This window comes from Pectinophora gossypiella, chromosome 9, assembly GCF_024362695.1.
Source record: "Pectinophora gossypiella chromosome 9, ilPecGoss1.1, whole genome shotgun sequence".
Lineage (NCBI taxonomy): Eukaryota > Metazoa > Arthropoda > Insecta > Lepidoptera > Gelechiidae > Pectinophora > Pectinophora gossypiella.
In genome coordinates, this window is record NC_065412.1 from 16306149 (window position 1) to 16330694 (window position 24546).

At 39.8% G+C, this 24546-nt stretch overlaps 1 protein-coding gene and 1 non-coding gene across 2 annotated transcripts in view; one reads left to right on the plus strand and one right to left on the minus strand.

Moving 5' to 3' along the window:
* The window catches only part of LOC126369595 (sushi, von Willebrand factor type A, EGF and pentraxin domain-containing protein 1), a 129074-nt gene extending 104818 nt beyond the window's left edge, over positions 1-24256 (minus strand). Inside the window, exon 1 of the mRNA XM_050014081.1 lies at positions 24114-24256. The gene's annotated coding sequence lies outside the window, so the exon portion shown is untranslated. The remainder of the gene's footprint in view (positions 1-24113) is intronic.
* On the plus strand, positions 15876-15948 carry Trnar-acg (transfer RNA arginine (anticodon ACG)). The gene has a single exon. It is a non-coding gene; the product is annotated as a tRNA-Arg (tRNA).
* Positions 24257-24546: the final 290 nt, after the last annotated feature.

The window sequence follows — 24546 nt, forward strand, 5'->3', positions numbered from 1 at the left end:
GGTCCCACTAAGGCCCATATGGCCCCTTCCTCGCACTCTACTCGCGATTTCCCGGCTCTGCCACTCACGCAGACCAAACTCGCGCCGCAGCGTCCATCCGCATGGATTCGTCCCCCGGCAATCGTCCGACCCACAAATCCTCCCCGCGCCCAACCTAGTAGCAACTTAGGTATTCCTGCAGCCACTCTTGCGCCTCATTCGGTTCCTGCGATGGCCCCTCAGGCCTCTGCGTTTCCTGTCAACGAGTTTAGGGAATTTAGTATTCTCTTTAAGTCGGTCCTTAGTCGACTCGACAGTTTAGTAGACACCCTGTCCCAATTTAAAGCCTAATAATGGATTGTACGAATAAAAGTAGAGTCAAACCGCGTTCCCTTACAATAGGTTTTTTCAATGCTGATGGCATCTTAGGTCAACGTGCAGAGATTCACGAGTTTGTAAAACATCATCAGGTAGATATTTTATTAGTGCAGGAATCTTTCCTCAAACCCTCTAATCGCGACCCCAAGATGGCGAATTATAATTTAGTGCGAAACGACAGGATCTTTGCGCCCAAAGGGGGCACTCTCATTTATTATAGAAAGTCACTTCACTGTATACCCATAGACCCGCCTGCCCTCACTGACATTGAGGCTTCGATCTGTCGAGTAGGCATGACAGGACATCAGCCAATCACACTAGTGTCGGCTTATCTATCTCCTAATAACTCTAAGAGGTTACTTAGAAGTGACCTCGAAGCCCTCTTTAATCTCAGTAATTCAGTCATAGTTGCAGGCGATCTTAACGCTAAACATCTTTCTTGGAGTTGCTTAACAACAAACACAAGAGGCAGGGTATTAGAAACTCTAGCCGAGCCCCTCTATTATGATATAATAACACCATTGCAGCCCACTAGATATCCCCCTGACTTGAACCACAGACCAGAAATACTCGACTTGGCGCTCCTAAAGAACATAAACTTACGTTTATGTTCTATAGAAGTACTACACGAGTTACAATCCGACCACCGACCTGTTATATTAAAACTAGGCTCCCGTTTAGACGCCCCTGATAATCCAGCACCCCCTAAGACAGTGCTGGACTGGGAGAAGGTGGCCGAAGGCCTCCAGACTTCCAGTTCAGTATACTTAGATAGTATCCCAGTAGAAATAACCTCCTTAGAGGAGGCCTCGACAGCTATTAACTCCCTCACGGATCACGTGAGGTCGGTTTTGAACGAAAGTTCAAAACAGGTTCCGGAGATGGAAGACCATCGCTGGAAACTGCCTACCGACATCCGTGATCTGCTAACGGAGAAAAACGCAGCCACCCGCGCATATGATTCCAATCGCAACGAGGAATGTCGCCGTCATTTGCGTCTCTTGCAGCATACTGTAAGAAAACGTATAAATGACATGCGACAGAATCGGTGGGATAATCTTTTGAGCGGCATTGAGCCCCACCACCAGGCCATCTGGCAGCTGTCTAGGTCTCTTCAAAAGGATACGGTTGTTCCTACTCCCCCTCTCAATAGGCCTAACCAACCCCCCGCTTTCGACGATGACGAAAAAGCCGAATGCCTTGCCGACAGTCTCGAAGCCCAATGCTCGCCCAGCACTCTCCCTATCGATCGTAGGCACCTCTCGACGGTGAACTGTGAAGTTCAGCGTAGGGCTTCTGTACCTCCCACCGATCCTCCTCTTCCACAGGTAACCGAGGAAGAGGTACTAGGTATTATCAAAAGATTTCATACCCGAAAAGCCCCTGGCTCAGACGGTATCACGAATCGTGTCCTTAAAAACTTCGGTGCTCCCCTCATCTGCTTACTAACGGCAATATTCAACGTCGCCTTGAGCAACTGCGTCTTTCCACAGCAGTGGAAAGAAGCAATTGTAATTGGTATACCAAAGCCTGGGAAACCTAAAAACGAACCTTCGAGTTACCGCCCCATAAGTCTCCTCAATTCCATGGGGAAGGTTTATGAGCGGCTCATATTTGCTAGATTACGGGACTACGCCGAATCCAATAGTCTTATTCCACCAGAGCAGTTTGGTTTTAGAACCAAACACTCCTGCGTTCAACAAGTGCACCGTATTGTTGAACATATATCTAGTAGATTAAACTTAAAAAAACCTGTCGCTACGGGAGCGCTCTTCTTCGATGTGGCGAAAGCGTTCGACAAAGTCTGGCACAACGGCTTGATCTACAAGCTTTATTCACTGGGAGTGCCAGACCGTCTCGTGCACATCATACGAGACTTCCTCTCAAATCGAACCTTTCGCTACCGCGTGGAGGGGACGCTCTCGTCACCGCACCCGATACATGCCGGAGTCCCACAAGGCTCCGTCCTCTCCCCTTTACTATTTTCATTATATACTAGTGATATTCCCAAATCCCCTAATACTGAATTAGCTTTATTTGCGGATGATACAGCCATCTATTCTTCGTGCCGTGGTCGAGTTATGATGACCGGAATCCTCCAACGCGCGGCCAATGCCTTGGGCAAGTGGTTTCGCAAATGGAGAATCGAGGTAAACCCGGAGAAAAGTGCAGCGGTGTACTTTTCAAAGGGCTATTATAACACGCCACGGTCACGCCGTCAACTTAAAGTCATCACGATGTTTGGCAAGCCGATCCCTTGGGAGGAGCAAGTCAAATATCTCGGCGTAGTCTTAGATAGACGTCTTACTTTCAAGGCCCATATCAAACGTGTGCGCGATCGCGCCGCGTTTGTAATGGGCCGTCTTCACTGTCTCCTTAACAAGCGAAGTAAATTGTCCCTTAGGAATAAGGTGAAAATCTACACGACTTGCATCCGTCCGATCATGACCTACGCAGGGGTAGTTTTCGCTCACGCGAGTCCCTCTCAAATTCACCGTCTACAGGTAATACAAAATCGTTTCATGCGGAAAGCCACGGGAGCTCCGTGGTTCCTTCGCAATGAAAATCTGCACATTGACCTAGGTCTGCCAACCATTGCCCAATGGCTCAAATTAGCTTCCAAACGTTTTTTCGATTCTGCTCCGCACCACCCAAATCCCCTGGTAGTTGCGGCTTCCGAGTACATTCCGCTTAGGGACGGTACTGAAAAGTATCGGCGTCCGAAGGACGTAATATACGATCCCGACGACCCGATCACTCTAGCCATAGAGGCAGCCAATCAGCTCGCGACACCAAACACTTCAGGTCCCCGATACCGACCCCGCCGGCGTGGTCGACGATTTCCCTCATTCAGCGCTTATCGCTATCGACCCACTAGGGTCGATTAATTCTTTCAAATATTTTTCTCTCAGACGACGCCCTGAGCCGAGGTTCGCGCCCAACTGGGCACCCTCAGGCCTGTTGTCTTAAACGTTGTACCGGGTGAGAGCCTTCAGCGCTCCCCATTTGTCCGGCCAAGTAGTTAATGCCATCTGCGGCAAATCTACAATAAGTCACGTCAAAAAAAAAAAAAAAAAAAAAAAAAAAAAAAAAAAAAAAAAAGCTCCAGGGCAGTACACTCTAGTGAAGTAAATGCGTTCGTTCTTTGTACTGTACAATATTTACAATCCCGCCATGTACACTCCACAGGCCTTTGGCCTACTATGGATATCGGCTGTTTAGTTAACACACGGATGTACAACAACCCCTTGTCTGTAAAGTTCCCTGTATCTACTGTGCTGTATGTACTATTCATTTTTTCAATAAAGTATATTATTATTATTACTACGGTTTCGCTTTATTTCGATCCGCGTCATTCAGCGCGACGTTCGGTGTAAGTTCCTATCGTGTTTAAAGAAATATTTTCAAATAGAACACGTATGAGATGACGATGATAGGCACGTCGCGAGCCTGCCGACTACCTATTACATACGTGAGAGTATTTGTTTTACCGCGGGATGGTGTTTGCGCGTGTGTCGTGCCATTTGTCGCTTCCTTAATGCGGAATCAGTACAGCGCAAAACATTACGTGACACCACGTAACACGCCAAGGCACAGATTGACCCGAATATCGACACCCCGACACTTGCCAACGAACCCAAGATATCAATGTATCGTGCGCTGCCTCCATTTCAATGAAAACCATAACAGTAAATCGCGCTTTATTTTGTTACCAAATCGTCTGAGAACGAAACTTTATTGGTTCGCGATTACTTAATGCAGTCGAGAGAGAAAATTGCTTGTGATTTGCTGGAAGGTCAAAGAACGCGTTGCGCTAAAAGTCGATACGAGAATAGTAAGCATTCGTGGTCTAAATAATGACGTTGATTAGTGCATGCAAAGGTAATAGTTACGTGATTCACACAGTGGCGAGAGATTTGCTGAATATCCGGTGAATGTGTATTTGTTCGGTATGGTTCATATATTGCTGTGAAATGTACCGTAGGGTAACGAGGTCGGTGTGGGCGCATGAGGGTAACTGCGCCAATAGTCGCCGACACTAGATTTCACGATACATATTTCGTAACTAGCGTGCACTCCACTATTCATTGCATCTAGCACAGACAGATTTTTTGTTGATTTTCACGTTCGAGGTAAGGTTAGACGGTAAAATTGGATTGGTTACCCTTGGTTGGGGTCTTACAATAAAAGCGGATAAATTTAATCAGTCGCGTGGCGGGATTTTTGTTAGAATTTGTAGAATGATTGTATTTTAAGTGTAAAACGATTCTTGTACAAGTGTGGCTGCAACTCATTTTACACACTGTCCATTTGGGCGACGGGCTGATAACCTGTCCATATCCGTCTTAAAACGAATGTCAGAAGTGACTACGGGTTGACAGATTACATTTCGCAAGGTGTTATGGCTGAGGAGAAGAAATGACGAGAAACTGCAACAGCAACACATCTGTCAAATCAATGTAGCTATTTTTAGACAGAAACGAATCGATCGACCTAATATCGACTGATACATCACTATGCTGATGAACGTCACAACACTAACTGATGTACTTTGACAATAATTCTAACCGCGCATTGAGACTTGTAAAATGTTATATTATTGAAATATAATCATTTATAATAGTACTGAGCAGTGTTGTGTTTATCAAAACTTACAGATTACACGTTTACAAGCTACAAGTTACAAGTACGTGTAAATAATGTTTATCAAAAAAGTAAAGGGATTGTGATACTTACTTGTGAAATAAATATTGACATCTGTAACATGTAATTTACATGTGTAGTTTTGATAAACAGAGCACTGGTCGTTATGTTTAATGGTACACATTATAAGCTTATTAACACTTTCAAGGACAGAACGTCCAATGACGTTCCGATTCCAAGTTGTCATACTCTCATACTACCTATTATGAACCATCAATGACCCATGGTCTCTGTCGGTGAAAGGGTTAATAAGTAGAGGAATACATTTAACACCAGGCAGACGACGCTACGTAGGTATGTAAAACTTATTTGTTATCTGGCAAGTCCCTTAAGTTTAGCTGTAACAGCGCATTTCTAGAAGTAATGTATGCTATTACGTGGTGTAAGGCGGGGTGCCCCTGGGGACTAGGCAGCTGGTTGCGAGGGCTATTTTGCTGCAGATTATGATTGCGCTATTGTGGCGCATATTACCGACAACCGACGCTGTTTCAACGCCGATCAAACATTGCGTTTTGTACTTGTTAGGAAATAATCTTCGAAAGAAAATAAATAGGGTACATTGGCCCCGATTCATGCAGACACCGCCTAATTTTATTTTAAGTTATATCCGTCATTTTCTTATCCGTCGAAAAGGAAAGGGACAGATGATTGTCAACAAGTTAATTTTAAAACGAATGAATAACCCGGGCGAATAAAATAGGCATCTCGCTGGTATGTAATCCGTTTGACGGGTTATTTGACTTCCGATGTAAAATTTTTAGACGGTTGTTTTCGACTTCTGCTTAAAATTGACGTGTATTTCATAAATTTTATGCCTGTCTTTTACCCGTCTCTTTCTTTTTCAACGGATAAGAAAATGACAGGTATAACTTAAAAAAAGGTGGCGTCTGCTGGAATTAGCACCATTATCATTCTAAATTAAAGAACAAAATACTCTGCCTGTTGTTCTTCTGAAAATCCGTAATAGTTCAGTACGGAGAACGTCGTAGTGTCATGGGTTCAAATCTCGGTTAGGGCTCCAAACCACTGATAGTAATATTTGTAAGAAGTATCGTTAACTTACATACAAGACGAGTTTTTAAAAATGCTTCAAGTTTACCTGTAAACAAAACAGAATGTCATTAGAATAGAATAGAAAAAGTTTATTATAAAAGGACGCCACACACAAAAAAAAGACAACAACATCATACCTAATTTCCACTAAAACAATTACAAAAAAGCAAGACGGATGTTTGTCGAAATGACCATAAGGTGGTTGTGGAATTCCTGAGATAAAAGGGCCTCACTCAGCACAAGTCGCGGCGTGAACCACGACGCTGATATTATGTGGACCCTCGTAGTAATTGCAAGTATTATAAACACAGAAATGAAAATAATATCGTCATCAACATAATATACAAAATTATACAGTAAAATGACATAAACAGACTATATACGTCCCACTGTTGAGCACGGGCGTCCCCTCAATCAGCCAGAGCGGATATGGAGCACACCCCACCACGCTGCTACAGTGCAGTTTGGTGGAGGTGTTTTACGGACAATAGCCGGGAGCAACGGCTTAACGTGCCCTCGGAATTACTGAATCATTTCACTTTTTCGCAGGTGATTCAAGCCTAAGCGATAATACAAATTAATGTAAGTAGTTCAAAAACATGTCCCTAGCTTCAGAATACTACTTAGTACAGTCGAATCAAAATGTAAAGGCACAAGTTAGCTTCAATCCGTGCAACTCCACACTTCGATCCTCATTTGAAAGACGTTGCCAACGCAAAGTTAATCAAAGAAACTTGGTAAAATACAAGTAAACACTGCGGTGGAGCCAACGCGAGAGTTTTGCGGCTAGAAAGCATTACAATGGATTATTAACTTTAAATATTCAGCAGTAGGTAGGTATTCAATCCTGCCTACATTTTCACGACGCGGCTTGTGCTGAGTGAGGTCCATTTATTGACAAGGTCCATCACCATCATCATCATCATCAGCCCATTAACGTCCCCACTGCTGGGGCACGGGCCTTCCCTATGGATGGATAGGGAGATCGGGCCTTAAACCATAACTCGGGCCCAGTGCGGATTGATGGTTATTAACGACTGTGCAGCCGGGACCAACGGCTTAACGTGCCTTCCGAAGCACGGAGGAGCTCGAGATGAAAACTTTTTTGTGGTCACCCATCCTATGACCGGCCTTTGCGAACGTTGCTTTACTTCAACAATCGCATACCGAGTGCGTTTACCGCTGGGCCACCGAGCTCCTCGTCATAATTATGACTATTTCATAACATACATAACATAAACAGCCTATATACGTCCCAACAGGCCTCCCCTCAATCAACCGGACGGGGGGGGGGGGGGGGGAATGACTATTTCAATATTCTTTATTTGCATACTATGATGGTGTACAAGTTTGTAAGTTACATATGAGTTTCACATCATAGACCCTTTCGGGCACAACAAAATAGAAGTTTAAAAGAGAGAAGGAAGCTTTGGCCAACACCTTTTTTATGTTTCTGTTTTGTCGTTTTGTGTAAGATGTTATTGTATTGTTACTGTAGCGTATTACTGTATCACTTAGTTCATCTTGCAACGGATGTACCTCTGACCACCCCAGTTGGGATATACTCATGAGCCTATTTTATGTTGTGTTTTACTGTGGTGTCTTCTAATTCTTCTTCTTATAATGTGGGTTGTGAGGTGGAGTACCAACATCATCAACCCTGGTGTCAGAGTTACTATTGAGCCGTCAAAGGCCCGTGTCTCCTAATAATAAACATTTTCTTACTTGTTTTTTTCTTTCTAAAATAATCAATAACGAAGCTTGACTGTAATATTACTTGACACTGTACTTATACGGTGACTAAAAACAATTTGATTGAAGTGTGGCCTACAACCGGCCGCGTTGCGACATTATGTTGCGCCGGAGTCGATTATACAGACACACAATATATAATATACATGTATATTAGGATTTACAATGAATGACAGCCGGTTCTGTCCTAGTGTTGCAATGCTTTGTGTGATTTGAAGGTGTCGGCGCATGCGACGTATAGGTGTTATTTTATTCATGAAATATTGTTGGGGATTTTTACTGTCAATATAATACGTGTTGGTTATTCTATTATGTCATTCTACATTGCCCACAGGTTTCCTCTCAAGTAACCAATAAAGGAGAAGTAAGTAATGTTGGGTGCATATGCTAACTTTGTAGAAAAAACTGTCTACTCAATTTATCGGTTCCGTTTTTTACAGGGTCCGCTTGCCTAAAATGAAGATATGACAGGTTCGGTTTTTTATAGAAGCGACTGTCTGTCTGACTTTCCACTCAATTTATATTAGGTATATTTTAATTAAAACACATAATAACGGGTTCTTACCGCGTTTGAAATAGGGATATGAGACTCCCGATATTTCGACACTATTTCAAGTGCCATGATCACGGGAACCATGAGATCATAGTACCTAGATAGGTATATTTTGTTTACATATATGTTTTATTACTTCTTAGTTCGGTTTTGCGACTCATATCAGAGTCTTCATGGACTAAGAGATTCAAAGGAGTTACTATCGCCGGACACAGTGAAGAGGACAACTTCATTATCATCATTACTAAATAATGAGTTTTCTATCTATCTGTACATAGCGTTAGTGGCATCGTAACGAAAACTGAGGGATGATTCAGACCATGATTCTGAGTTGAAATCAAGTGGAATTTCCTGTAATAAAAGTATAAACTATGTGTGTGTGTCTGTGTTCTGTAGTGGTGTAGTGCGTAGTAGTGTAGGTAGTTTTCGGTAGTGTAGTGTGTAGTAGTTAGTGTATTTTTTTGACATGAGTTATTGTAGATTTGCCGCAGATGGCATTAACTACTTGGCTGGTTTCCCTTCAAAATGCATAAATCTTTCGCTTTTTAGTAGTTAGTGTAGTGTGTTCAAAATAATTTGAAAAAACACTAATATTTTCAGGGATTTTCCGTCAGGAAATTCCACTTGACATCAACCCAGAATCATGGTCTGAATCATCCCCCTCAATATTCGTTACGGTGTCACTAACACCCTGTATTTCTGTTCCGTGCTTCGTACGCACAGCAAGGAATATAATTTAAAAGAACAATTAACTTTTACCTATTCATTTCATAACAGGGCTAAAACTCGCGTTGCAGTATATTGTTCAATAGACAAGTTGATTACAGCTTGCAAAATAACATTGCGTTGTACAATTAGGTGTCGAACCTGCGTACTGTAGGAGTATAACCGGTTAATTTACCAACGCACTAAGGCCGCCTGCATTCATTGTCTGGTCGACCGAATGACTGGGGATTAGAATTAATTAGATGTCTTTGTAACTATGTTTGAGTGAAGCCGTGTTACCCCAGTTGGTAGAACGCTTGCCTCTCACTTTGAGGTCCCAGGTTCGAATCCAGCACAGGCCTGAACCAATGATTGTCCAATTTGTTTTCGAATTCAAGTTTGGATCATAAATGATTATCAAGTGTTCAGCGGTGAAGGAAAACACCGTGAGGAAACCCACATTCCCGCGATATGCATTCTTGGAGGTACGAGTATGTGACCTAACCTGTATTGAGCTGGTTTTCCCTTCGCGGGTTGGAAGGTGAGACAGGCAGTCGCTTCTGTAGAAAATCCTTATTATTATAATGATTGAGCTTTATCTTCAATTCACAAGATTCCAACATTTTGTTATTTTTAATGACTAGTTATTTTATATTTACTTGCTTTCTGTACTAAGTATTCAATATACTTAATGTTCAAATTATTTTTATTTGTCGTTCTTTTGTGATGGCTGTATCAATCTACTTTGAACTCCCGAAATATATATCTGTGCTTATGAAGAACTTTGCATTGTCCTTTATCATTTATTTCTCCATGTAATACCGGGTCACAGAACTTAACTCTCCTCAGGAATTCTATCAAAATATCCCGATCATCGTATTAATATTGCCCTCGTCTTGTTGCTCGCGCAAGCATTTTTCCTCTACCTATACTATTATTTGTCTCTGCGCATTATTGGTTGCATTCCGGGCCGGTGAACGACACGCAAGGTCGCATAGTGAAGGGGATAATATAAACAGTATTGTATCTATATTCTAGTAGATCGCAGGTCAAGTATTAATACTCACAATATGTGATATATCTGTGGATTAATAGAAGGAATAATTAAGAATGATTTCTTGATTGGTTCTTTTCGTAAGGTGCGAATCCTTCCTAGGGCTCTAAACAACTGAATTCAACTTTATGAGTTTGAATTCATGTTTGTTTGTTTTTAATAAAATAGGCTCGCGTTTGGCCGCAATCTCATCTGATGGTAAGTTACGATGTGGTCTAGGATGGATCACGCTTACGTAGCAAATGCCTATTCACTCTAGCCTTGAAGACTCCCAGATTATAACGAGTTGGAAAACAGACGACGGCAGACAGTTCCAGTCCTTTGCTGTTCGCGTGGTTTCCTGGATTTACGCCCGGTTAAATCGACGAGGTTGAAGTTGACGAGGAGTAGGTGTACCTAGTACTCGTATACATCTCTGCCTGGCGAGTTGCTAAGGTAGGTTAAGTTACTCTCTTCTGCTCGACTGGGGGTAAAGCAAAACGTAGAATGTGTTCAGCTACTTATATATTACGTCTGCCTATATACGTCCCACTGCTGGGCACAGGCCTCCCCTCAATCAACCGGAGGGGGTATGGAGCATACTTCACCACGCTGCTCCACTGCGGGTTCGTGGAGGTGTTTTTTTTTTACGGCTAATAGCCGGGACCAACGGCTTAACGTGCCCTCCGAAGCACGGAATCATCTTACTATTTCGGACAATCAGGTGATTCAAGCCTGAAAAGTCCTTACCAAACAAAGGACAGTCTCACAAAGTGATTTCGACAATGTCCCCATCGGGAATCGAACCCGGACCTCCAGATCGTGAGCCTAAGGCTCTAACCACTAGACCACAGAGGCTCTTAGCTTTAAATTCACCATAAAGGTCAGGAGTTCCCAAACTTTGAAAATAACGGACCATCCGTGGATGTCTCTGCAAGACCTGAGTTTCTGCCAACCACAAAGTTAACGGAAGTGAGTGTGTCTGTCTGTCATATTGCTTTGAACCTGGAACACGGAATTCTTTCACAGACTGTAGTTAATACCACCCACTTTACCCATAATACTATATCAGTACTTCCTATTTGAGGCAAGGAACAGGTTTGTGATCAAATGCTTAAAGAATTCCGCGCGATCCTTGGGCAAGCTTTAGCTGGTTTTCTGAGTACATATTAGTGTTTAGTTTGCCTTTCATTTGTTGATGTGAGGCGTGTTTGATGGAATCTGATCATCTGAGACGCGACGAATAAGTGTTTGTTGTATTTGTTGTAACATACATACATAACCTCACGTCTATTTCCCACCGGGGTAAGCAGAGACTATGGGATTCCATTTGTTTCGATCCTGACATACTTTTCTTGCTTTCTCCACATTCATCAATCGTTTCATACACGCACGCCGGTTCAGAGTAGATCGTACAAGTAGTCAAGGTACGTCTTTCTAGGTTTTTCTCTACCAGCCTTACCACCAAACTTTTCTTTATATGCTTACTGCTATTATTGTTTTTATTTTATTTGTTTTAAAAGAAGGAAAAACTAGGCAGCTGTTATTAAAACAGAGAAAAATAATCACGGGCTTTTAAATGTTGTTGTGATGACCTTTGTGATAAATTAGACACACAGTTACACACTAATACAGTTGGCTCGACCATTATAGACAGCGATACGGCTTTGTTGGAAACACCAACATTACCAACGTAATTTTGGCTGTCAATTTGACAACCAACTCCTTTTTTTATGTAGCTGTCATAATTTTTTATAATATTTCGCCATATTGATTTATCGAACATTGTTCGCTCACATTGTACTCATAATAATTATAAAATTATACGTGAAAGTGCTACCAACAAATCATGGTTTTCTTCAATCGTAATTCCACCACATACCAGCCCTTCAGCCCAACAGAAGTCGTACAGGCTTACCTATAACTTTGGTCTTACAGAAAGCTCGGTGAGGTGTGGATACTTAGTTCATATTGCGGTGGATGTACCTCTTCGTACCCCAATTGGGATATAGTTGTGAGCTTATGACTAAGTTAAATAGAAAGGAGAAGGAGATTATCCGAATGAGAAAAACATTCAAAATAATTTCGTCTGTTTCTCTAATAACTCGCAGCCCACGGACGGGACGGACGGAGGCTGGAGGGAGGGAGGAACTTATAGGCTGTTTATGTTATGTATCTAGTACAGAACCGCGATAACTCTTGGATTGAATACGAAAATACACTTAAACGTCCTGCATAACTGTCAACGAGCTTGAGAGAAATCTCGAGGCATCCTCAATATGAACTGGACTCGACCGGTATACTGACCGTTACTTAGACGCTAGATTCCAAAGCAAACTAAGTAATACATTCATGATACAGTCTCGCAAATAGAGGGTAGAGATTAAAGATGAAGTATCAATAATCTGCAACCTATCTGTTTATAAGTTGAAGCGTTTCGGTTGGAAAAGTTACCGCTATTTTGTTTCAGATACGTTGTATTTTTCTGAAATGGATGAACATCATCTCAACTTTCTAACAATACCCCGTTTTTTTTTCACAAGGTCAGCTTACCTAACCTATACCTTTGACAGGTCCGGTTTTGTTATAGAAGCGCCTGTCTTACGATCTAACTGGCGAAAGATAAACCAGCCCAATACAGGATAGGTCATATACCTCCGAAACGCATTTCTCACCTCGGAATGTGGGTTTCCTCATGAACTTTCCTTCACAGCCGAGTAAGATCAATTTACATCAATGCAAATTACCATCATCATCATCACCAGCCCATTAACGTCCCCACTGCTGGGGCATGGGCCTACCCTATGGATGGATAGGGAGATCGGGCCTTAAACCACCACGCGGGCCCATTGCGGATTGATGGTTATTAACGACTGCTAATGCAGCCGGGACCAACGGCTTAACGTGCCTTCCGAAGCACGGAGGAGCTCGAGATGAAATCTTTTTTTGCGGTCACCCATCTTATGACCGGCCTTTGCAAAAGTTGCTTAACTTCAACAATCGCAGACCGAGCGCGTTAACCGCTGCGCCACCGAGCTCTTCCTCTGCGCCACCGAGCTCTTCAAATTACCATTTACACTAAAATAGTATCGTCTATGATGAGCTGGCTAATCAGACAGGCACGCTTCACATAAGCGGTCGTAGCCGCTTCTCCGACCGTTACCCAGATTCCTTCTCTTAATATACATACGTACCGCGTTCCAAATGCAAATGAACGTGTTTAGGCGACGACCCGGCCGGAAAGTACGCGGCATGCCTAGCAACCGGCGACGTCGCTGTAGTGTAGTGTGAATCGGCATTTAATTTGACGTGTTTTTGAGGTGAGATAGCTTTAGCGTGATGGTTTATTTTTAAATATTAAGGTCAGTAAATAGGAACGCTAGTGTCTGTTGTTTTGAAGGTGTATTATGCTGTGTTTATTAGAGTCGCGTCATATAAGGGGTTTCACGTATGAGTAACCACCTAACCTAACTAACCTGACCTGACCTAACCAGGTTAGAGCGTTGCGGGGGGGGGGGGGGGGGTATGGAGAGGGGGGGGGGAAAGTGGTCACTCTCAAATCACTTTGTGAGACTGTCCTTAGCGATATTGCAGGTTGAATCGCCTGATAGTAAGAAATGTAACATGATTACGTGCTTCAGAAGGCACGTTAAGCCGTTCGTCCTAGGCTAGTAGATGAACAGCGTGGTGAAGTATGCTCCTCTCCGCTTAGTGGCCTGTGCCCAGCACTGGGATGTATATGAGCTATTTAATTTTATGTTATGTTATGTCCGTCTAGCAAGCAAAATTTACATTCATACTTGCATATACGTTCGTAATTCAAACATTAACCTTGACCTTTAAATACCTAACACATTACGTATAATTTTGTAGTAATCATTATGTGTACTGGTAGGTAATTTACTTCTACCAAATAAAATGCCTTACCTACTTACTTCACATTTACCAAATTGTAAATCTAATACAAAACAAAATTATTCAACGTTTCTGAAACGATGTCGTCTTGTAAACAGATTCGTTACTAGACAGATGTACTAACACTAAGCAGTTTGTTCCATTCCGCCAAGATGCCTTAGGCAGCTCAGAACCTTAGCTTTTACCACTTTATTTTGCCATCACCAATCTTATACCATTAGGAAATTGGGTCTTGTTCCTTTGTAATAAGATTTATAAGTGACTATTGAGTCTGCAGATAGATTATCGAGGATTGTCTGAAGCGGTGGAAGTGCAGATTCTGTGTATAATCGAATTCATTAGCTCGCTTTGTAGTGCAAATAGCGTGGAAGGTACTGCAGTCTTATTTATTTACAGACTGTTGCAGATGTTTACTGCGGGTGACAGGGACGGGGTACGTTTTTGTTTCTATCTATAATGGTACTGATTCCTGTATACACCATCTAATTTTATTTTAATTTATACCTGTCAAGGGCCCGATTCTTGCAGACACCTACCTAATTTTATTTTAAGTTATACCCCTCATTTTCTTATCCACCGAAAAGGAAAGAGACGGATGATATAGAATTGTCAATTTTAAAATGAATTAATAACCCGGGCGAATTATCTCGCTGATATGAAATCCGTTTGACGTGTGCTGTCAACTTTATTCTGACGGGTTATTGGCCAATATATAAATTTGGGAGGGTTTTTAAATTTCCTGCCTAAAATTGACGCGTGTTCCATAAATTATATGCCTGTCGATTACTCGTCCCTTTCCTTTTCGGCGGATAAGAAAATGACAGGTATAGCTTAAACTAAAATTAGATGGTGTGTACAGGAATCGGCACCAATTTCATATCCCCTGAAAAAGAAAGGGACGGGTAATCGACGGGCGTAAAATTTATGGAACACACGACAAAAATTTAGAAAACCCTTCCAAATTTATTTTTTTTTGAGCTAGTTTCAATCAATCAAAATCTGTGTTCTCAATTTGTACTTGGAATGAATTTAATCGAATTAAATCTAGGTTTTGTTGAAGAAAATTACACATCAGAATGTGTTTTTTTCATAATGGCACCTATGTAGTTTTCACTATTAGGCGCCTTATTGTACTAAGATAACTCTTAAGAGAAGTGTTTGCATACGTTTTTTGTTGGAAGGTATTATACGCACGAATTAAAATAAACACTTCTCGCGTCTAGGTTGCATACCAGAGGTGTCTCTGTAACTTTGACGGGTAATACACCCAAATACCTAACTGAGAAGTTTATAGGTTAACTACTTACTCATGCCTATAAATGTTATTGGTATAGGCAGATGTAAGTTAGTACCTGAAGATAACACATACAAAAACATAAGCTAACGACTATATCCCAATTAGGGTAGTCAGAGATACATCCATCGCAAGATGAATTAAGTACCCATACCTTACCGAGCATTCTGTTAGACCAAAGTAATAGAAGTACTTAAGTTAATAATAGTATGTAGGTACTTATTCAAATACAAAAATGTTCTTAGGTTCTTACCATACGTACTTACATCATTTGTTGTAATGATGAAATGTGATATAAATAAGTATGAATAAGTAGTTTCATCTCGGTTTTACATCTTATTCTTTCTTATTTAAGTAAACTAACCTACAAAGTCAATGCTAACGCTTTCTTTTATAACAAAAATTATTCTAGTTTACGGTCCAGTTCACTTCTCGTTCAATATTAAATGTCATTTGAATGACGTAACGCCCCGCAGATTGGTACTATGTTTTTGGCACAGATATTCATAGGTCCTGTGGCGCAACGGATAACGCGTCTGACTACGGATCAGAAGATTCCAGGTTCGAATCCTGGCAGGATCGAAGTGTCTTTTTTGATATTTTTGGCTAAGATTTTTTTTATTGCTATTGTTTATAGTATTGATTTTAATTAAATTATATAATTTTTCGGAATATTTTTTGTTTTGTTCTGATTTTGGATATTTTTTTCATATACGTTTATAAAAATAGTAAATAGGTAATTTTATGAATTAATTAGGTAAGTACGTTTACAAATATTCTGTTACTGATGAATGTATTTTTTAATAAATAAAAATCTGACGCATAAAAAGCTTTGACCGTAGGTCTCAAAATATCATCTCCATAGTTAAGTAGGTATATGATTAACAACAGTACCTAATGTTGTGACTTCTGCAATTTATTTATAGAATGAAATGATCATATCAGAGAGATTCCTGAAGACAAAACTCGTAGGTACTCCAACCTACCTATGGATATGTTTATCTACCTGCTTATTATATTTTTTAATTTCAGTTTTTTTATCTGGAAAAGCGTTCAATACCTATTATATAATGAATTTAAAATCTACTTTCAAATAAATTGACTATGAGTAAACATTTGTCGAAGTAGAATATTCCACGCAATAGGTATTTCAGTACTGCCAAAGTTAGAATGACGAGTGATATTCGCACGTCCGTGTTACCTAGTCCCAGTCAGTCGGTTAGCCAGCGAGCCGATGTTGAAAGCTGCGCACGCGACGCGCGACCTCCTTCGCGGTAACGGACCGCACACCGTTCCGCGCAGGCGCAAGCATCCCAACCGCTGCATGGGTTATATCTACGTCGACATAATAGTCACGCCAGTTTCCTTGTCGAGGTGGGCAGAGGCACGAGTCATAATTAAGACAACTCAACCCACAAGGGGCACAGTTACTCCTCTCTCATAGTGAAAACCTCGTAAGAGCATTTTTGGCAAAATCACACACTGATATGATTTTCTCCAAAAAACAATATAGACACGCTAATTTCATTCCAGGTTTAAAGTTGTAGTCTCAATTTTCAAAGTTACGATATGAGGAACCGCACGGTGACAGATTTATCGTTATGAGCCCATATCCCTGATAAATGGTTCAACGTCTTTTGAAGAGAGGTTTCTGTTACACTTTTGCTACAGATCTACTTCTTGACTGAGTCTTTAGGTTATAGGATGCTAATCTAGAAATAGAAGACGTAGATGATCAAATAAAAATCCCATTCTTCTTTTGACTATGTATTTTACACTAATTACTCTGAATTCATACAAGTTCCATACAAAAATTTTCTTTTTGGCGTTTTTGTATCTCGTTTCACATTGTCAAGTAGCCTATTACAATGTTCTCATGAAGTTAAATGTAAATTTCTTTTGAGAATAAATATTTCTTTAATCTGATCTACGTAAAAGCAACAAAAAACGCGAGCTTTCTTTTTAGGATTCCGAACCTCAAAAGGACTTTAGATTTCCGGCATATGGTATTAACTACTTCGCCGAGCACGCGGGCTTCCATCGACACATATGTAGATAAACGTCTCGCGCTCACGTCAATTCGTCGAAGCCCGCGATGACACTTGTCGCGTTGCGTGTGACACGTTACCCATGCCACCGAGGTTAATGTCTCGTTGAACTGATTTTATATAAGAACCTTTAAGCTTTTTTTTAAGTAATAGCAGGTATTATAAAATCAAATTATTTTAGTTTTGATTCCGTGGGAATGTTTAAAATAACTTGTCGATCTCGTAAGCAATCGATGCAAACCAATTTTTTACTGGTTTTTCATGTTTTTTCACATGGAAAAAAATAGTTGCAAATAGAAAAAAACTCGATTGACGAATTCTAAAAAGTGAGTTCAGAGAACTGTAACAAGCTTGAGCTAGAAGAAATGGACCGTTGGAACGGTGACAATTTGTTGGGTACCTACCACCTTTCGTGTATGGTCAACGTCTACTATACAGGGTGTTAGTGACATCGTAACGAAAACTTTGAGGGGTGATTGAGGCCATGATTCTGAGATGATATCAAGTGGAATTTTCCGTCGCAAAAGTATGGAATTGAAAATAATTAAAAAAAACACAAAAATTTTCAGGAATATGCAGACTGAAAATTCCACTTGATATCAACTCAGAATCATGGTCTGAACCATCCTCCTCAGTATTCGTTACGGTGTCACTAACACCCATACCTACTTGTATGGCTACCGTATGTAGTTGTGTGGGGTGTAATTGACATTGTAACGAATATTGAGGGGGATGATTCAGCTGATTATTCTGAGTTAATATCAAGTGGAATTTTTCATCGCAAAAGTATAGAATTGAAAAAAAAAACTAAAAAAAAATCATGAATTTTGCGACGAAAAATTCCACTTGATATTAACTCAGAATCATGGCCTGAATCATCCCCCTGAGTATTCGTTACGATGTCACTAACACCCTGTATATCTTCCGACCGTCAATCCCTTATTACGGTCCTAAAAGGGTCGATCTCAGGTTCTATAGATAACACTATGCCTACTATACCATTATCGCAAAATGACTAGATATCAGTTCATCTAGATACCGTCGCAAAATGACTACACTTTATTAACTAGATTATACAATAGTGAAGTGCAAAAAGCTTGTTAAACGAAACAAACATAAACTAGACATTTGTCTATGTGTGTATTTATCTATTTAGGTATCTAGTCATTTTGCGATAAAGTCTTTAATGTAGACGATAGCAATATGTGCTATCTAGATGACTTGATATTAACTCTAAAAACACATTCTAATTAATTACTTTCTAAGCTTGAATGTAATTATGGTTATGGCTAATTAATTATAAAATTTTCATAGGAAATCTCTGAAATTCTATAGGAAAATGTAAAGCAGATTACGTGACTTTGAAAATTGATTAAACTTTGGTTGCATTCGCAATGAATCACGATTTCCCTGTCCGAACTTGTAAACCAATTATGTTATAAATTGCTCTACATTGTTGTTGCACTATTCGGGGATTAAATTTTAGAATATTAAACTTTATACCTGTGGCATGTGGAATTAGGGGACGAAATATTAGTTTACGTCTAATACAATAACTTTATAGCATTACAACTTTGCAACGTGCTTATGACTAACTTGACCCTTTATTGGTTTGAAGTACATGTTGGAGGCGATGGTTGCTCCGGTAAATAAATCCTTCGAGATGTTAAGGTGGACTGTATTATATTAAAAAACTAGGAAATATTTACATAAGTAGCGAGATAAAAGAAAACGTGTCTCGTCGGCAAAGTCCGTGGCGTAATGTCCCGTAATATTGCCATAGCAAAATATGTATTACAGTAAAATTTATAATGAAGACTTTGGTGTTGCCAACAGTAAATAATATATTTATTTCCTTCCTACGTGATAGATTGGCATATTACCTGTGTACTTGTATTGTATTGTAACTGTAAATAACTATACTCTTTGCTTTAGTTCCGATTAGAAAAAAAGGCTCAATAGAAATCTTGCCTTGTCCTCGCCGATTTTTCAATGCCACCTATTTTATTAAAATCGAAGTTACTTGAATTTCCGTCGTTCTAACAATATTTACAATGACTGATGAATGATTTGAATGCTACGCCGACAAGAGCGTGGCTCCTAAATTAGTGATACGATGAAAAATACTTACATTAAAAAATGGCCCCGTTTGGCCTATAAAGTAGGTACTTACATTGTTGCAGGATTCCACTGACTTTGGGTTTATATGTCATCTTTAGTTTAAGAGTCACGCTCTTGTCTGTGTAGCATTCTCCATTCTTAAGATTGTATTTGTATATGTACTTTAGGAAACGTTAATATTTTGAATAATTATCTTGAAAGTATCTGCTTCTGTTATACTACATTACATTACACATATCTCAATCCGGACATAATAACAAAATCGCAAAACGCCCAGTATTTCTCAAATCATTGGATTCTCATAGCGGCCTGCCCAAACTATCGAGTTCCTTACAAATTCGTCGATTTTATAACTACAATGGCACAATGATGGCACTGTGCAGCTTTCCATGGGTCAATAGCTAGTTAAATATGAATATTGCGCCTAATAGTACAGGTAATGCAAACACTTTCACCACATTTGGCAGTACGTTTGAGAAAGGAAAACAGACAAGAACTTTTTACACCGTACTTTATTTAAAGAAATTTCTTTTTAAAACAAGTATTTTGTCATTGACATTCTTGGAATTCTATGTTTGAATTCCGTAAGGCCTACAAGTCATTGTTATTTCAGTCGAAGTTATCCGGATAACTGTCTTATTATTCTTACTCTGTGCTACGGATTTAAAAAAAAAACCGGACGTGGCTTTGTAAAGAAATTGTTGATGTATTAGTAGCTATATTATTATGTTGTATTTATATGATGAATTTGTATTTTATCCTATTTATTACACTTACATAACTTCAAGCCTGTGACGTCTAATGGGGTCGGCGGTCTTACAAATAATGAGAAAACATACTTATATCGTGCTGCCGAATCAACCTGCTGTTGCGTTCTTTAAGTAAAAAATGCATGATTGATTTTATGTTTTTGTTTAAATCTTCTTCTATCGTGTGGGTTTTGAGATGAATTACCAACTTCATGAAACCTGGTGTCAGGGTTATTTTTGAGCCGCCAAAGGCCCCTGACATGGCTCATGGCTTGTTTAAATGAATTTTATTATTAATGAAATATCGAATTATCATTCGAGTGACGAGTGATATTTCTAATATCATCACTAAATCGATTCTAATTTTTGGAATACCCGGCCATCACTAGTTATTAGCGAGAATATTTTTATCTACTGCATAGATATGGGATAACTTGTTGTCACGATCAAGACATGTTCTTAGTCAGATTCTAAGTGCATTCCAAGTTTCTATGTGCATAATATACAAGCTGTTCCATTTCAAGGTTGCACAGCGACGTCGGGATTAATACAGACTTGTTTTTATCATTAGACTGATGTGAATATCGACATCCCATGGTACAGGGGACTTAAATATAGCTGGCAAGGAGTGGGATTACAGAAACCTCTCCGTACCTTCCGATGCTTTGTTATGTTCAATGACTGTGACTGTTGACTCACGCTAAGAAAAGAAAGGAAAACATGAAACAGTAGGACTAGGGCCCTGTGCTGGGAGGTTTTCTGGCCACGTCTTTCCGTCAGCGTTACAGATTCCGATGTGGTAGTAGTTTTACAGCTAGTTACATAATATGTAATTTAATTTTTTTGACGATCAAAAAGCGCTAACTTTGTAAGCCAATTTTGAAAAATATTTTTGAATTTTTTTGAATCGCTATAAGAGTGGGTAGAGTCAAATTTTTTTTTACCTATGATGGGTTTGCTCTTGGCCTCAGACTTGCCCGAAGGCATTTACGACGCCTGAGATGGAGCTCGCCCAGAAGGTGCCTGTTCACTCTGACCTTGAAAGCACCCGGGTTATAAGTATGCATCCGGAAATACAGAAGACGGCAGAGAATTCCACTGAAGATACAGCCACTGTCATTTGAAGTACTCAAACGGTACCATAATTTACGTAGAAAATAAATGCTAACTACAACTTCGAAAAACTACAAAAGATAGATTATACTATGACCATATGCTATCGATCAATTACCGCGGCGATCAACAAGAGTATTCACTTGAGTGCGCTTGCGTCGAACGCTTCGCATATCCAAGTTTACGATCTAGAAAATTATTAATATGCAAATGCGAACGCTGCGTTTTAAAATATTAGTAGAATGAAACTAACGACTGTCGAACTGAATGTGGGGTATGATATTGGACAAACCACAAGACTGTAAGGTTAAATAATCTTGATTTTTTTCTGAGAATTTATAAGTAGAGGAAAGGTTGAGCCTCCAAAGTGAGTTAAGCCTTGTGGTAAAATGGCAATGATAATTTTAAAAAGTAAAATATTGAATATTATTAAGTTAAATATAAATCATTACCTAGAAGTTATTTTTATTTTTTACTTGGAATTTGACTACCACCCACTCCTTTTAAACGACTTCCTTATGTGAGTCTCATATCCCTGATTTTCATTCTTTTTCATTGTTTGGGGTTTACGTGGTTATTAACATAATAAACACCTTCAAGGACAGAACGTCTAATGACGTTCCGATCCCAAGATATTACCTATTATGAACCATCAATGACCCATGATCTCTGTCCGTGAAAGGGTTAAAACACATAATATCGGGTTCTTACCGCTTTACCGCTTTTGTGTTTAGATTATGATAACAACCGCGTAAACCTCAATCAATATATTGTAGGTATATATAAATAGCCTATATACGTCCCACTGCTGGGCACAGGCCTCCCCTCAATCAACCGGAGGGGGTATTTTATATTGTAGGTATATCCAGCTACTAATCTACTACCATTCCAAACTCACTTCATTCTAGACAAGTCTAGAAAGTGAAGCTAATCAGAATAAAGAAACTATAGAGACAGATGTAAAGTATAATCATTATTATCATGTTATTTTAGTAATCAAATCACGAGTGGGATCCCCAACGGAATGAAGATATAAGGATGCAGTGAGGCGGCGCGGGCGCAGCGATGCGGGTTGAGGAGGGACGGAGAGGTACAAGAGGGAGGGAGGGACCGGTCTCAGCCGTGTCCTCCTTTACTCTGTCTTCCTATATTAATAAGTAGCAATATTCTTGAAAAGATCCTTTAGTAGGGAGTTTTCTTGGTTACCAAGTTGATTTTACTGACGCGGTGTTTTCATGAGATTGAAATTGCGGAGTCGTGTTTGGGTGTGTGAACACTTTTAAGGATGCAAAATTTATGAGCACGATGTGCCGTGCCAAGGAATATTCCCAAAGTACGAGTGTTCTCGTTGTAAAAACTCTTTAATAATAAGGACACCGGTGCTTTTTTTTTCAAATTGTACTTTCTTGTACTCTGGTCGTATCTGCCTAAAGGGTAGGTAGTAAAGCTCTATTTGCACCTTTTTACTGCTAAAGTGGGAACCCGGGAACCATTCCCGGGAACGGTACAACACTAGTTATGAGTGAGTTTTAAAGTTGTACTCAGATGTAGATTCATGAAATTTATTGTACATTAAAGTATATATCACTCGATATCTATGAAATGTAGAGTTAAGACTGCTTTCTAAACCTGAACTTTTTTAGTTTTGCATGGAATTATATATTATATTCACTACGTATCACAGTAGAGAGAAAGTAGTGTTTTGTTTTCTTAATTTAAAAATTCGGATGTCATCCAGTGGCATCACGCTTAATTTTTCTGATGACGTCATTACAAATTTTAAAATTAATACGACAAAATATCGACCTTATCTGTTCTGTATTAAGTACTTAGAGATTTATAAACCGCGCGTTCGACGCGGAAGTTGTGTTTTTTTTTTAATTTTTGAATAGGATGTTCTCAGCTTTAATCTTCTAAATTATTACAGAAATAGTGAGTAAAAGAGTGGTTTAAACGGATCTTGCAACTGCCACTTATATTACATAAAGTCATCAAAACTCCCAGAGTTGTCTTTCTATGAAATATATAATCGTTCTTGAAACTACCAGTATTAAGTGTATGATTATTAAGTTTAAACCATAGCACGGTAAATATATCACCCATGAAGCACCGGGAAATGAGAAAACTGCACGGTCTACAAACAGCGAGTGTGTCAGTGAACTTTGATAAATATACCGGCGCCCGCGCGCGTTGATGTCTTACATACTGACGCAGTTAATACTCGCTGCATATACTTGTTAGGGGCAAACATATTGTATATTAAGAAGTATTTTAAGGCTTAAAGATGCGTAAAGTAAGACGATAATTATAAATATAAAAAACTGATACTGATTTTTTTATATTCAAGGCTTGAATATGTATAAAAATACGATAGACCAAGTTTGTTTTTTAAAAGCCAAGTAAGTTAAGATAATAACGAAATTTGCCTTTGGACCTGTTTACATTACTACATATTTTTTTGTATGGAAAAGTTTATGAACGAATAAAAACGCTTGTACAAGTAATAAAGACGATGAAAGACGCCGAGTGACATCGCTAGATACGATCAACGAAAACGTTGACGGAAGAAAGTTGTTGGACCGCTCTCCGACTCAAGAATTTTGGTCGGACACGTAAGACGCGCCCACCTGCACCACACCTGGGCAAAAGTATGTCAGTTGACTCCTTAACGACCTGTACCTACTTTCACATGACAAAAATATTAAAAAAAAAATACCTTGTGGACGCCGCGAAGCGTGAAAGGTCCAAGTAAAATCCTGTCAAACACTTAAGGGTTAATAATACACTCTGCTAACACTACACTACACTAAAGTCACAGTAACCACATGTCGGCGCCGATGCGGGCGTTTCGGCCGCCAGGTCAGCACTGAGACTGAGGCTTTCTTCGCGGCGGCGCTCGCGCAGGTAAGAATGAGACTACGGTGTCGGCACACAGGCAAGCGTGGAGGTGTGTGCGTGCGGAACGGGGCAGCGGGTGGGTTAGAGACTCGTGGTGTTTTTTTTTAAATTTAAAATAAACGTTGAAAGACCTACGTCATCTGGTAACTTTGGTTTCTGTCACAATCTAAATCCCTACTATTTTGATTGATTAAAAAGATAACTTCTGTTAATTTATTATAATTTTATCCAAAGGCTGGATAGAATTTATG